The sequence below is a fragment of the Mesocricetus auratus genome, unplaced genomic scaffold (assembly GCF_017639785.1).
Source record: "Mesocricetus auratus isolate SY011 unplaced genomic scaffold, BCM_Maur_2.0 Super-Scaffold_100021, whole genome shotgun sequence".
NCBI lineage: Eukaryota > Metazoa > Chordata > Mammalia > Rodentia > Cricetidae > Mesocricetus > Mesocricetus auratus.
Genome location: NW_024429202.1, coordinates 12,318,193 through 12,333,221, shown reverse-complemented (window position 1 = coordinate 12,333,221; position 15,029 = coordinate 12,318,193).

Here is a 15,029-nt window from a genome sequence, read left to right as displayed (position 1 = left end):
ACACATCACATACTAACTAGCTGTGGACCACCTTCTCTGTAACCTTATATATTCTGAAGCATGAGTAGTAATAACGTTTATACTATAGGGATGATGTGAGCAAGTATGGCATGGGTTTGCCTTTGACAACTCCTTAGCTCATGTGAAGAAAACAGCTCCCGCCATTTATATTTTTAATATAGTTACTTTTTTTCTTGACAAATAAAATGTTTTATTTCTTAATAGTTATCTATTTGGTTAATGAACACCATCCATTTTTATACTATAGACTGCATTTGCACAAATAAGTAAATTTTAATTTTACAATGTCCTTGAGTTTTGCATTAGTTTAAGCTCCAAGCATTCTGTCAGAGCTGAAGACTCATGCATTCTTTATAGTGGGTAGTAGTTTGGTATAAAAAAAATGACAGTAAAAGTCTGACCTGGATTGTATAATTATAAACCAGAAGGAGAATCTACACTGTTCTTCTCACTGTGCTGGAGAAAATTTGTGATATTTTTATTTCATAGATACTTTCTACATTCTAAATATGTCTAAGAAATGATCATTAGCTTCTGTATTCTAGATTCTAGAATCTAGAGGGAAATTTATTTCCAACATTTTGTTAGTTTTGGACTGTACAAAGAAATCAGAATTTATTCATAAGCATCCTGAGACTCATATTTAATTTGAGAAAGAAAAACTAGGCTCTAAACTTGCTCCGGAATTTCCCTCCCTGTTGTGCTTAGTAAATATTTCATAGGTGTTATTTTTAGTGTGTGCCTGATATTATGAAAACAGAAGCAATGTAAAAGCTAATATCAGAAACATTTAAAATAATATATCATAAGAAACTAGCAGTGAGGACAAATATTGAATAAAAATGCACACACACCACCCCCAAGGCAATGTTCTTTGATGTTTCAGATAAAAAATAACAGTTTTATTAGTTTTCAAATAAAACTGCACAAGCAATCTCCATGTGTGGTTCTTAGGAAGTGTTGTCTATGACTTACTGCTTAGAATGTTTGAATAGTGGCATGATTTCCATCTAGAGCAGGGAGTGTTTGCCTAAGGAAATCACTGTACACATTAGTCAGAAGGCTCTGGGAGATGCTACACCCAAAAGCACAGTTTGAATGATACTTCTTTGGAAGTCAATACTTCTGGACTTCTCCAATTAAAGATCTGAACCAAAGTTCATCATGCTTGTTGTGACACTAAGGGAGACATAGATATGGATGGAATTCTATGGTTATCCCTATCCTCGAATCTATCCAGAGGTGCATTTTGGCTGTTGTAAATTTGTCTTGTTTGACTATTTTGAGTTCGTAATTTTCTAAATTTATTTTAGTGATCCATAATTCTGTCAGGAAGATTTTTTTCTGTCTACACTAGCTCATGGTAATACACAAGGCATTTCTGCTCAGTTATGGAATTTTTAGCATGTTGGTACCACATAGATTAGGACACTGTTAAATAACTCAATGTGTTGTCTAGATCCTTCTGCTATATAACAAAGTAACAAATATATAGGAACTTAAAACAGTCATCTTGCCAGGTTCACACATTGTCATAGTTACTTTTCTCTTGTCATGACAAAACACCATGACCAAGGCAACTTGGTTATAGTTTAGAGGGTGTCCATGAGCAGCATGGTAGGAAGCATGGTAGCAGGCAGAGAGGCATGACTGTAGAGCAGTAGTGTAGAGTCTACATTTTGAGACAACCACGAGGCAAAGAGAGAGAAACAGAGTTAACTGAGAATTCTTTGAGCTTCTGAAACCTCAAAGCCCATCCCCCAGGGACACACTTCCTCCAACAAAAAGCCACATCTTCTCTAACAAGGACACACCTCTTAGTCCTTTCTAAATCGTTTCACAAGCTGGAGACACAGCATTCGAACACATGCGACTAGGGAGGCCATTCTCATTCAAAGCAAGAGCAAACTAAGGTTTTCTTCCTTATGTCCCACAATGTCTGGCATCTCCACTTAGGAGAAAATTGCCATAGAGGTGATAGGATTGCCTAACAATTCATTCACCAACAAATCTGGCATTTGGCTCAGCATGACTCAGAAACAAATCATATTCATCATAGGATCAACATATGTTCTTTCTCTATGGCTTTACTTCTTCATCTCCTGTCATCTTGTAGACTTTGGGGAGTAGGACTGAATCTGCTAGAACCTATTCTATGAGGCCCATTCTGGAAGCCATGAATCTGAGGAAGTTTTATAATGTGAAATGGTCCTGCATTGTGGATACCAGGTTGCTGGTATGAGTTCTCTCTCCCCACACACATATTCATCTCTTTAACCAATGCAGGGAGAACAGGTTTCCACACAGATTCCCTGGGATGCTCGAGCATTGACTGTGAAAGAGAATCATACCTTTCTAGAATCAATAATTGTATCTATCATTAAGACTTAATCCTAGAAATATCCACTTCAGCAAGCACTTTTCAGGGTCTGCTCTTTGATCATCATACTTTTTCTTTTTTGTAGTGTAATATCTTAGGAACTGAAATTCACTCAGTGCTCAGGCTGTAAGAAAATGATACCTGCTGCAAACATCTCTAGCCTCTGCAGCTCACCAACCTAAGAAATAGTATCAATAATGCTGTTGAAATGAGTATGAAGCTATTCACAGAACCATGAGCATAGTCAATAATGCAGGAGTGATTAATAAAAACAAGTTCTTAGTTTCAACAGAATTACATTTGTCTGTAAATGTCCATCTTGTTTATGCTTCCCATTAACATTCATGTAGCAAAACCCTTTATGAACACTAGCGTTCAATAAGATCATTAACGTGAGTGGCATACATAAATCAATTCCTTTACCTTCTTATAAAATAGTGAGGCTTTGTCAAAAGACCTCCAGACTTTAGAGATTATTCTGTAAATCTCTTTACAAAGTTAATAAGTTCTGAGTGACACTCTAATTTGCATGGCAATGGAATTTTCTTTGGTCAAATATAACCACATTGTTTATAGCATTTATTCTACTTTCAAGTTTCACAGTTCAAATCAGGTCTCAAAGTTAGTTACACTGAGTTGAGGTCTCTTTATAACAATATGGTCATAAAAATTGTTGAAAATTGCTAAAAATTTATAACAGAAAACACTCTAAGGGGCAGGCTTTGGAATAAAGAATTAAGTTAATTATTACATTTTGGGCTTGCCTGTACTTCAATGCATTGTGATATGATTCCCAAGTTGATACTGTTGTGTCTTATACCTATTCCCCAAATATAAAAACAGGGCATGAACTGCAGATTGTTACAGATTCCTAAATGGGAATGTTTCAGGGAGATAATTTTCTTTCTTTCTTTTTTTTTTTTTTTTTGGTTTTATGAGACAGGGTTTCTCTGCATTGCTTTGGAGGCTGTTGGTCCAGCCTGGCCTCGAACTCACAGAGGTCTGCCTGCTCCTGCCTCCCGAGTGCTGGGATTAAGGCGTGCGCCTCCACCGCCCAGCGATAATTTTCTTAATAGCAAAGCTATTCAGATTAAAATCTGAATAGGAAATGTCTGTGATATACAATACTTGGAAATAAGATGATGCAGACTGGCCAGTAGCCTATAGCGAAACAGCATCCTTTGATTAGTTAGGTAACAACTTTCTCCATTCCTATGAGGTCTCCTTAGTTTGCCAGTCTGGTCTGGGACTCTCTAGTGTTAGTGATTATTTGGAGAACACAGGTTTGTACCAGCACACCCAGCTGCTTTGATGTGCTTTCTAATCTGGTTTTAGCTTTTAAAATTGTAATTATTGTTTGAAGGTACATGTTGTTATCTGAAAGAATGTCACAAAATGAGTAGTACCATGAATGAAAATACATTTTTATCATCACCGTGTTTCATATAGTTACTTTTTAAATTATGGAGCAGAGTAAAATCCTGTTACTTCAACTGAGGAGAATGGATGACTTTTTAAAATACTCCACAGGCTATAATTAATTTTAAAAAATTCCCAGGTAGCAGATTTCTTTAGTAATTTAAGTACCATTCAAATTCACTTTGCTATATGTCAGGACATTTAAAAAACATTGACCAAAGCTTAATGGACAATAATACTCCCATTAACTTTTTAAAAATTATAGTCATTTATAAAATGTTCTTTGTGAATTGTCTGGGGTGGGTATGTTTCTGATCTATTTTCTTTTAATTTTTGACAATTTTATGCCACACAACTTCAATCAGACTTTCTTATCTAATGATAAAAATGAATATTCTAGTTACAAGTGGAAGTCACTTTGATGAATGCAAATCTAGGGATGTTGAGAAAAAATAAAGAAACCCATGCTTCCTTTGTTCCCTTATTATGGCCACCATTAATATTTTGTCTATTTAAATTATTTTTTGTATCTTTGCATTTATAACCTTAGAGATACCAACATGCATATTTTGTAGATGAGGCAAATGAGCCTTAAAGGGAGTGTTCTCTACATCCTAACATTAGGAAGAGACAGAACCAGGCTTTGCATGTGACAATACTGTTCCCCTTACAAAGTGATGTAGGAAAATAAATCTGTCTTTCTTAGGAGTGACAAAAACAAGTATGCAAACAAGCCAATGAGCTGGCAAACAAGCAGCACGTTGAGAATGCCAAAGGAGGAAATGCCAATTTCAATCAATCTTACCTCAAGCAAAAATTCACTATGGGAAAAGTGCTAGCCTGCATAGGTTGGCAGATTCCCCTATTCTTTGTTGGGCAATGGGCCTTTTACATCATTAGACAGCCACATGTGGGAGTAGTGCTTGCTGGGTTATGCTCACTGAATGTTTTCAGTTACTGAACTGACATGGTAGCAGGAAAGCTAAACAAACTGAGCTTGTGCCAACCATATGGTACTTACAGCTTAACCTGCTTTGCCTTTTTCATTCATGAAATGAGTTAGGATTATTGACATAGTTGAACTGTCTTCTGTAATTTTATGTAAAAATTTAAAAGACAAAATTTTAAACTACATCAATCAGAAGTTAAGAGCACAGTCTACTTTTCCAGAGGACCCGGGTTTGGTTCCCAACACCCACAGGACTGCTAATTCCAGATGATCTAATGCCCTCTCTTGATGTCTGTGAGTACTGCATGCACATAATCCTAATGGATCTTTCTTTGGGTTGTCAGCTCCAGAATAATGTCTCAAAGACTTTTGACTAGTTCTGACAGGTTGGCTTTAGCGTAGACTTGTTTACAATTACCTCTTAAAACTTAAATTAGTCAGTTTATATTAATCTATGTTCTGGCATGTGGCTTTTTACCTCTCCTCAATACCGTATGTCTGACTTCCTCTTCATCTGTCTGGCGAATATCTGCAGCTCAGATTCTTTCCCAGAGTTCCTTTCTCTCCCCAGAAGTACCACCTATCCTCTCCTGCCTTGCTATTGGCCATTCAGTGCTATATTAGACCAATCAGAAGGTGCTTTGGGCAGGTGAGGAAGAAGAGCAACATATCTTTACATCGTGTACGAAAAGGTTATCCCAACACATAGTGCACAGAGGTACTTTCAGGATAAGCACATATAAATAAATAATAAAAATAAAAATATAGTATAAAACATTACTATTCTCTATAGAATAAGAGATCAATAATCTGGGAGTCAGGAGACAGCCATCTATGTCCTTTTGCATTATTGGTTGAGTTTTCTGTATTTTTCTTTTTAAAAATAAAATGAACCTGAACATTCAAAGTTTAAGCAGGAGACAGAAAAAAATCTTGAACCTAGTACAGTTTCTGAAAGAAACTTATTGAAAATAGCTTTCTCTCAGAAGTTTCAAATGTTTTGATGTTTACTATAGAGTCAGAAAAAGGCTTTGAAAGTCTGGGCCTTCAGCTTCCCAAGTAAGACCATAATTCAACTGTCTCAAATATTAAAAACAACAAACTATATTTTTTAAAACAGGCTGATAATTGGGTTGATAGTTTGAACTGTTAACATCAGAGGCTAGGTCTGAAATCATGCAATCACAATCTGTATGCTGTTGAGCAGTAAGTCCTTTTTTTATACCTTAATTTTAAATAGCTTGCTTGACATGTCAATCTCAGTTTCCTCTCCCTCTCCTCCTCCCGCACCTCCCACCATCCCCCCCCATTCTCCCACCCTATCCCCACTTCCTTCCACATAGGGGATATCCAGAATCTGTCATTTTGCTCAGGGCAGGGTCCAGGCACTCCCCTAAGAGTCGAGGCTGAGAGAGCATCCCTCTTTGTGTTATGGACACACGAAGTTCATTTGTATGCCAGGGATAAATACTTATCTACTGCTCAGGGCCTCATAGATTGCCCAGCCCTCCTCACTGACTCTCATACTCAGGAGGTCTAGATCAGTCACATGCTGGCCTCCCAGTTGCCGGTCTTGTTCAGATCAGCTGTCTCTGCTGGTTTTGCCAGCCCATTCTTTGCCAATCATTGCTCCTCTCTGTCACTCAGTTCCATGGGTTCAGGGTTTAGCTGTGGGTGTTTGCCTCTGCTTCCATCAGTCACTGGATGAAGGTTCTAGGATGGCCTATAAGGTAGACATCAAGCTCATTATCAGGAACGGGCATTTAAGGCAGTCTCTCCACTATTGCTTAGCTTGCCAGTTGGTATCATCCTTTTAGATCACTAGAGGTCTCATTGGTGCCAGATCTCTCTTCAAACATATGACTCCCTCTATTATGGTATTACTCATCCTGTTGTCCCCCATTCCAACCCCCCACTCAACCTTCCTGTTCCCCCATGACCTACTCTCTCCTTCTCTTCTCCTCCTCTCCCTTTCCCAGCTCCCACCCTCCCACACCTCCTGTCGTGTTCCCAATTTGTTCAGGAGATATTACCTCATTCCTCTTCTCTGAGGTATCATGTATACCTTTCTTAGGTTCTTTCCTGTTTCCCAGGCTCTCCGTCAGTAGAATTGCAGACTGGAACTATCCTGATCCATGTCTAAAATCCATATATATGTGAGTACATACTATGTTTGTCTTTTTGTGACTGGGTTACCTCACTCAGGATGGCTTCTTCTAGTGCCATCCATTTGCCTGCAAATTTCAGGATTCCATTGTTTTTTTCCACTGAGTAGTACTCCATTGTGTAAATGTACCACATTTTCTCTGTCCACTCTTCAGTTGAGGGGCATCTAGGTTGCTTCCAGGTTCTGGCTATTACAAATAATGCTGCTATGAACATAGTGGAACAGATGTCTTTGTTGTATGAATGGGTATCTTTTGGATATATGCCTAAGAGTAGAATTGCTGGGTCTTATGGTAAATTGATTCCCATTTTCCTGAAGAATCTCCATACTGATTTCCAAAGTGGGTGTACAAGTTGACACTCCTACCAGTAGTGGAGGAGTGTTCCCCTCTCTCCACATCCTCTCCAGGATAAATTGTCTTCAGTGCTTTTGATTATAGCCATTCTAATAGGAGTAAGATGATATCTCAAGGTTGCTTTGATTTGCATTTCCCTAATGGCTAAGAATGTTGAGAACTTTCTTTAGTGTCTCTCAGCCATTTTAGACTCCTCTATTGAGAATTCTCTATTTAGTTCTGTAGCCCACTTTTTAACTGCATCCTTTGGTGTTTTGGAAACTTGCTTCTTGAGTTCTTTATAAATTTTGGAGTTCAGCCCTCTGTCAGATGTGGGGTTAGTGAATATCTTTTACCATTCTGTGTGGTGCCTTTTTGTCTTGCTGACTGTGTTCTTTGCCTTACAGAACCTTCTCAGTTTCCGGAGGTCCCATTTGTTAATTGTCGTTCTCAGTGTCTGTGCTACTGGTGTTATGTTCAGGAAGTGGTCTCCTGTACCAATTCATTGAAGAGTATCTCCCACTTTCTCTTCTAAGAATTTCAATGTGGTTGGATTTATGTTGAGGTCTTTGATCCATTTGGACTTAAATTTTGTTCATGGATCTATCTGCAGTCTTCTGCATGCCAATATCTAGTTATGCCAGCACCATTTGTTGAAGATTCTTTCTTTTTTCCATTGTATAAGTTTAGCTTCTTCGTCAAAAATCAAGAGTTCATAGGAATTCGTTGAGAATGAAGACACAACATATCCAAACTTATGGGACACTCTGAAAGCAATGCTGAAAGGAAAGTTCATAGTAGTAAGTGCCCATATGATGAAACTGGAGAACAGTCACACTAGAGAATTAGTAGCACAACTGAATGCTCTAGAACAAAAAGAAGCCAACTCATGCAGAAGGAGTAGATGCCAGGAAATAATCAAATTGAGGGCTGAAATCAATCAAGTAAAAACCAAGGAAACATTGCAAAGAATCAATGAAACAAAAAGTTGGTTCTTTGAGAAAGTCAACAAGATAGACAAATCTTTGTTCAATTGACAGAATGGAATAAATATATTATATCTAGATTACTAAAATTTTTTCATAACTTTCACTAAGGATCTACTAAAAACACCAAGGTCAAATCCAATACCCATCATAGAACAGAACAAACAGATAGCTACTGGGAATTTAATACACAAATACCTGAAAGCACTGCACGTGATGGTGATTCAAGGAACAAATAAACTCAACACATAAACATTCTGTTTACTGGATTCATTTAACCTTCTTTATGGTTGCTTGAAGGTTTCCATGAACGTTTCCCTCATTAATGAATTACCGTATTATATGGAAGAAGTATTACCGATCCTTGCCTCTCTTAGTTAGAAAACAATATATGACAGTAATGTTCATGTGAGGATTAGCTGTATTTCTAGCACTAACAATCAGCCTATGGATTATCACCTTTGAACAGCAGGATGTAGGCTTACACGTACTGTTTTCAGTCTGCGGTAAAGATTTAATTCTCAGACTTGGATCATCTCACAGAACAATCAGTTAGTCTTCTTCCATCATGCCCTATGTCCTTACGTCCAAGTGTTTTGTGATCAGAAGTGCCTCAAGTTCAGGAAATGACAGATCTTCCCTCTAAATCAATGGGATTTTTAATAGAGAAATTAAGCGGGCAGCTAGCATCTCTTAACCCTTTTCATTGCTCAAAGAAACCCAGAGATCCTTCTTAGAATGAAATAGCATGGGTACTAGTTTAATTTCTTAAAGAAACAGGGTATTTGTCCTTGGCAAGACCATAAAAATCATATGCTCTCGTTCTGTGAAAATATTAAAGAAAGAAATTGCCTGTGTTTGTATATTTTAAATACAAGCTCGTGCATCTATTCTTCATGAAAAAATTCCACAAATAAGAATTACCAACAATAATGCGCTAAACTTTCGAGAACACATATTCTCTAGTGGAGCTCATACTCTGACTGACAAGGTATAAAATTAAGTAAACAGAACCTTTCAACAAGGCATGTGATAACCTATGTTAGCAAAAACGAGCGTACCAAGCATGTAGCTGTGCACCTGTCTGAAGATTAGAGAGAATGGAGCTTGCAGCTAGATAACCAAAGAGGTCTGGAGGTCTGTACCACAGACAGGAAGTGAAGATAGCTGGGCGGAAACAGCATATAAGCAGGGAGAAACAGGAACTTCCTCTCTTGTCTTCCAGGGCACTAAGTAGGTAAGCTATGGCGGTGTCTTGCTCCTTCTGTCTGATCTCTTAGCATTTTCCTCTATATCTGACTCAGGGTTTTTATTGATTAGACCAATTAAGTACTCCATTTACACATGCACTATGCTCCTGCAGTCTTGACATCTCCACCAGAGTCACAGAATAGAAAATAGATATGCAAGCAATGCACCTGACTCCTAATAATATTTCTTTCTACAGCTCTGCACTTCATGTAATTTTAATGTGCCATTATTGTGATTTTTATTTCATTAATTTATTAAGTGTATTTCTAGGTTGTGGGGCACACAAGTTCATTTGTACTGAAATTTGGCCATGAGATTTGTTTACTGTGTCTTAACCAAGAGAGAAATGATCGACAAAGAACAACATGTGATGATGAGATTGCCATTCTGAACTCTCAATGTATTTTATTTCACTAACACAAATATTCTGAGAGACATTTGGTTATAACCCATCTACATTGGAATAAACGAGCTTTGTTATATATTTGAAATACTGATACAAATATAGAGTTTTCTTATTTCTTTATTAATTGGTGAATGAACTGAGTGGATAATGTGTGTGTGTGCTGATCAATTCAATGAAATTTTTTAAGATAATTGGATTTTTATAAATTTGGTGGAATACAAAAACTCAAGGGTAGTGTTAAAGTAAGCTTTTGCATAGTTCAACAAGAATTTGTTGAACAGATTTTACTGTACTCAGGAAGAAGTTCCATAGACTTGCAGGGCTTGGGATGTCAGAGTTTCTGTTCTGCTTCTATTAGGTCCATTAAGTAACCAAAATTAGGGATAAAATGATCTGTATGCTCAATGTTCATTTTATACACATTGACATTTTATAAGAATATGACAGTAAGAATCCATGAACAGTGAACTGATACAGAGTGATTGGCCTAAGCCATTTTGGTTCATGGCTAGTTTTGACTTCATGTTGTAAACGCTGGTAACATTTGAATAAGTTTAGAAATTAAGGATTCTCTTGACCAAACTCTCTTTGACTATAGTGTGGAAAATGTTTTGGATACCATCAGAAGCAGAGTCAATACATCCAATTAGGAAACTGTGGTGGGAGTCAGATGAGAGAGCTTCTGGCTTGTACTGGGTCAGCAACAGTGGGAACAGGAAGTGCATTTTAAAATTAATCATTTGTGGTTAGAGTCATATAGAAGTAGAAGTCTTTTGTAACAGTTCAAGTGCTTAAATTAGAATTTTTACTTCCATGCGATTGTCTTTCTTCCTTTTAATCACTTTCATTCACACTTATACATCCTCATTTGGAAGCCTCCACTGCACTAGTACACCTCACATAAATAATAATCCTTCTTACTCCCTTTAAGCATTCACGTATAACATAATTTACTTTTTAACTAAAGACTATTTCTTTTTAATATTCATTTTTATGATTTAGTTTCTGCTGTAGTTTTTATTAGATCTGTCTTATTTCGAAAGGAATGCTTAGGAGACTGTTCTGCTTAGGAATCTGTTGTTGGCAAGGCCTTCATTACTCCTTGTCAATCAATTGCCTTTTAGTTGCTGTGGTGGTTGTTGTTAATTGTCAGCATACATCAGAATAGTCAAGAGAGCTTGTTGAAACATAAATTTTTTTAGCTCCCTTCGTTTCCAGGACTCTGGTTTAGTGGAGGCAGCAGCCTAGGATTTGCTCAGCTTGTAGACCACTGCCTGTAATCAAGCAGTCATCTTTTTCCCCCTTTTTTTTTAGAAAAATTAAATTAGAAACAAGCTTGTTTTATATGTCAATCCAAGTTCCTCCCTCTCCTCCTCCCCTGCTACCCACCAACTCCCTATCCCATCCCCTTTCTGCTCCCCAGGGAGGATGAGGCTTTCCATGGGGGATCTTCAAAGTCTGTCATATCACGTGGAGCTGATCCTAGGTCCTCTCCCATGTGTCTAGGCTGAAAAAGTATCCCTCTATGTGGAATGGGCACCCAAAGTCCATTTGTGTACTGGGATAAATATTATTCCACTACCAGAGGCCCCCGAGCAGTCACCTTAAAGTTACGCTAAGTAATATAACCTTACCTTGCTCAAAGGGTGTGGTCTGAATTAATATTGATGTTCTTGCATGTTTGGTTGCTCGTTTCTTCAATTTTCCCATCAATCAAAAATGCATCTGCTTTAATGTCTTCATACTCCTGAGAAATATGCATTATGATTTATTTACATAGAGAAACTTCTTGTGGAAGAAGAGTAGGTACAAGTTGGTCTCTCTGGTTACAGAGGACATGAAGCTTCTCAGGAAGCAAATACTGACCTAGCATGAAGCATATACCTACCATGTTCATCGTCCACACCTGTGCACCGTCTTTTAGGGTTTGTTGCCAGTTCCTGTCCTGTGTAACCAACCTGGGAAGAGATTCTAGAGTCCCTCAACTACTGTTTTGGTTTTTTGAGTGTTGAGAATCTAAGATACCATTTACAATAAGGAGATTTCAAAGGGTGTTCTGGTTGTTCACTCAAATGATTACTGAGGTGGAGAGAGACAGGAGTTGCTGATAGTCATTTTGGTTCATGATGGGCCAAAAGGCGTTGTTTACATGAGGGTTTCCACATGTAAGACAGTGTTCACCTTGTTGATCCGACTGCCTTGTGTCACTGTTAGAGAGAGGATATGAGTATTCTCTTTGACTGTCCCAGTGTGGAGCAAACAGAAAAATAAAGTAAGAAGAGCCAGAGAATGTTCAGCAGTCAAAATAGTCAAAATTCATTAGTAAAAATATTGTAAAAATTTTGTTAGTTTCCCTCTTTTTGTTTATATGTTTCACACAATTGGTAATGTAACACAACTAATTAATTTTTGATAAAATTTCCCATGTTATAAAACATATAGTCTTTGTTAAATGTCTATTAAAGTAATATGCCTGTTTAAGTCTGCTTTCCGTTGCTGTGATAAACACCATGACTATGAACAACTTTGGTGAGGAGAGGGTTTATTTGGTTAATATTTCCATGTCATAGTCAACACTAGGTGTTGAAGAGGTAAAGGTTCAGGGAATAGATGCAGGTGGTCAGAGACTTAGGGTTTTGTCCAAATAGGTAATGGTGATGCCATCTATGAGTAAGAGGACACTGGACAGGCTCATATTTGAATAGTAAAGTCATGATGCACAATTCTTGGGCTACATCTATGTTTCATTTGATATATGCTCTAGCAAGCATAAATTGTCAACAACACAGCCTGGAATCAAGTAAGAAGGATGTCTCAGTAAGGAACTCTCCAGATCAAACTGCCCTGTCTGTCTAGCGGAATTGTCTTCATTTGATCTTTAATTAATGTAGGAAGGCCAAGTCCATTATAAGAAGCTAATTCTGGGCCTCAACCTGCCTGAGTTCTGATTGACCTCCTGCCCTGAAATCCCTTAATGATGGGCCTGGGACCTGTAAACTCAAACAGATCCTTTTCTTCCCCTAGTTGCTTTGGTCACAGTGTTTAATCACAGCAACAGAAAGGAGTATGGGACAATACATATTGTCATTTGAATGGGGTGTTCTACAACTTTAATGGTGAACAGATCTTGATTTTTGGCTGACAATATTATTTTAGTACTATTTCAAAGGGGAACTGACTTATTACATTTTAACTCATATATCAAAGATATTAAAATCTAAAGAAATATTTGTACTAGAATTGATTATGTAAGGGAGTTATTAAGGTATACTTCTGAAAAACGGTCATTTGATTCATTATTATTTTTGGTAAAAAGGGGATAGAGTCTATGTTATAAACTGGAAGAGACTTCCAATGAGTCTACAGGGCTACCCTGGAATCGTCTCATCCCTTTTAGTTTGTTTACGACTGCAGCTAACTCAGCTTTAAAGTCACCCCTTAATGTATTTTGGTTCGGCAAGGCGAGGACAGTAAGATGTCAAGTAAGTTTGATCCCCAGTTATTTTCAAAAGATTATGTTATTGAGCAGGAGGGTGATCCCTTTTCATTGAAGATTAAACTAGTTGTGAAACCCACAAGAAGTGGGATATTTATGCAAGCAAAGCAGAAAGAAAATAAGAGCTGGTAGCAGGCCTGGTGGGGAGCATCAGAATCAGATACTTAGATATAAATCCACATAAGCTTGAGCTACGGGAGATTGCTCAAATGCTTTATTTTGGGCAGGTGTCTTGCTCAGAGGAACTGTGGTAATTGACAGGCATTCCCTGCATCCTCATGCTAAGTATTGACTTTAGAACAGAATTTGCATCCAAGGAAGAACTAATATCTAAATTCAAATAGGACAAACTCATTCAGTCAATATTAAACATGCACTGACTGTTTAGTTTTATTATTTGTTTGTTTTCATCAACTTTACATAAACTAGAGGCTTCTGGGAAGAGGGAGCATTCAATTTAGAAAATATATTCATCAGATTAGCATATTGGCAAGTCTGTGGGGCATTTTCTTGATAGATGATTGCTGTGGGATCATACTCCTATGGGAGATGCCATCCCTAGGTCCGTGATCCTGGGATATATAGGAAAGAAAGGTCAGCTGTGGTATGCACTTTTAATCCCAGGTTTCAGAGGCTGAGGCAGGGGCAATCTCTGTGAGTTAGAGGCCAACCTTGTCTATAAAAGTGAGTTCCAAGGTAGCTAGAGTTTTACACTGAAAAACTCTGTCTCAAAAAGAAAGAGAGGGGGGAAGAAAGAATGGGAGAAAGGAAGCAAGCAAGCAAGCAGAGTCAATAAGTCATGAGGAGAAAGCTATTAACATTCCTTCTTGGCCTCTACTTCAGTTTATGCCTTCAAGTTCCCAACCTCAATTTTCTGCCCTCATCTACATTCTTTTTTATTTTTATTAAAATAAATTATGTCTTAGAAACATGCATGCATGCTTTACATGTCAATTCCAGCTCCATCTCCCACCCCTCCTCCCTTGTCCCTACCCCAGCATTCCCCCAGGCCCTCACCCAATCCCCACATCATTCCCCAGGGAGGGTGAGGCCCTCCATGGGGGGGTCTCCAGAGTCTGTCATTTCATCCAGGGCAGGACCTAGACCCCTCCCCATGTGTCCAGGCTGAGAGAGCATCCTTCCATGTGGAATGGGATCACCAAGTTCTTCAAACGCCATGGTAAACACTGATCTACTACTCAAGGCCCCAGAGTTCTCTGAGGCCTCCTCACTGACACTACATTCATGGAGTCTGGATCAGTCCCCTGTTGATCTCTCAGCCATCAGTCTGGATTTTAAGAGGTCCCCTTTGACTGGTCAGCTGTCTTTGTGGGCTTCACCAGCATGGTCTTGATGCCTTTGCTCATCACTCCTCCATCTCGGCTACTGGGTTACAGGAGTTCAGTTCAGTGTCTAGCTGTGGGTATCTATCTCTGCTTCCATCAGTCATTGAATGAAGGTTCTAGGATGACATATAAGGTAGTCATCAACCTTATCATCAGGGAGGGGCTAGTAATGTAGTCTCTCTGCTATTGCTTAGTTTGCCAGTTTATATTATCCTTGTAGATCAGGAAATCTCACTAGTGTCAGCTCTCTCCTCAAACCTATAATGATTCCTTC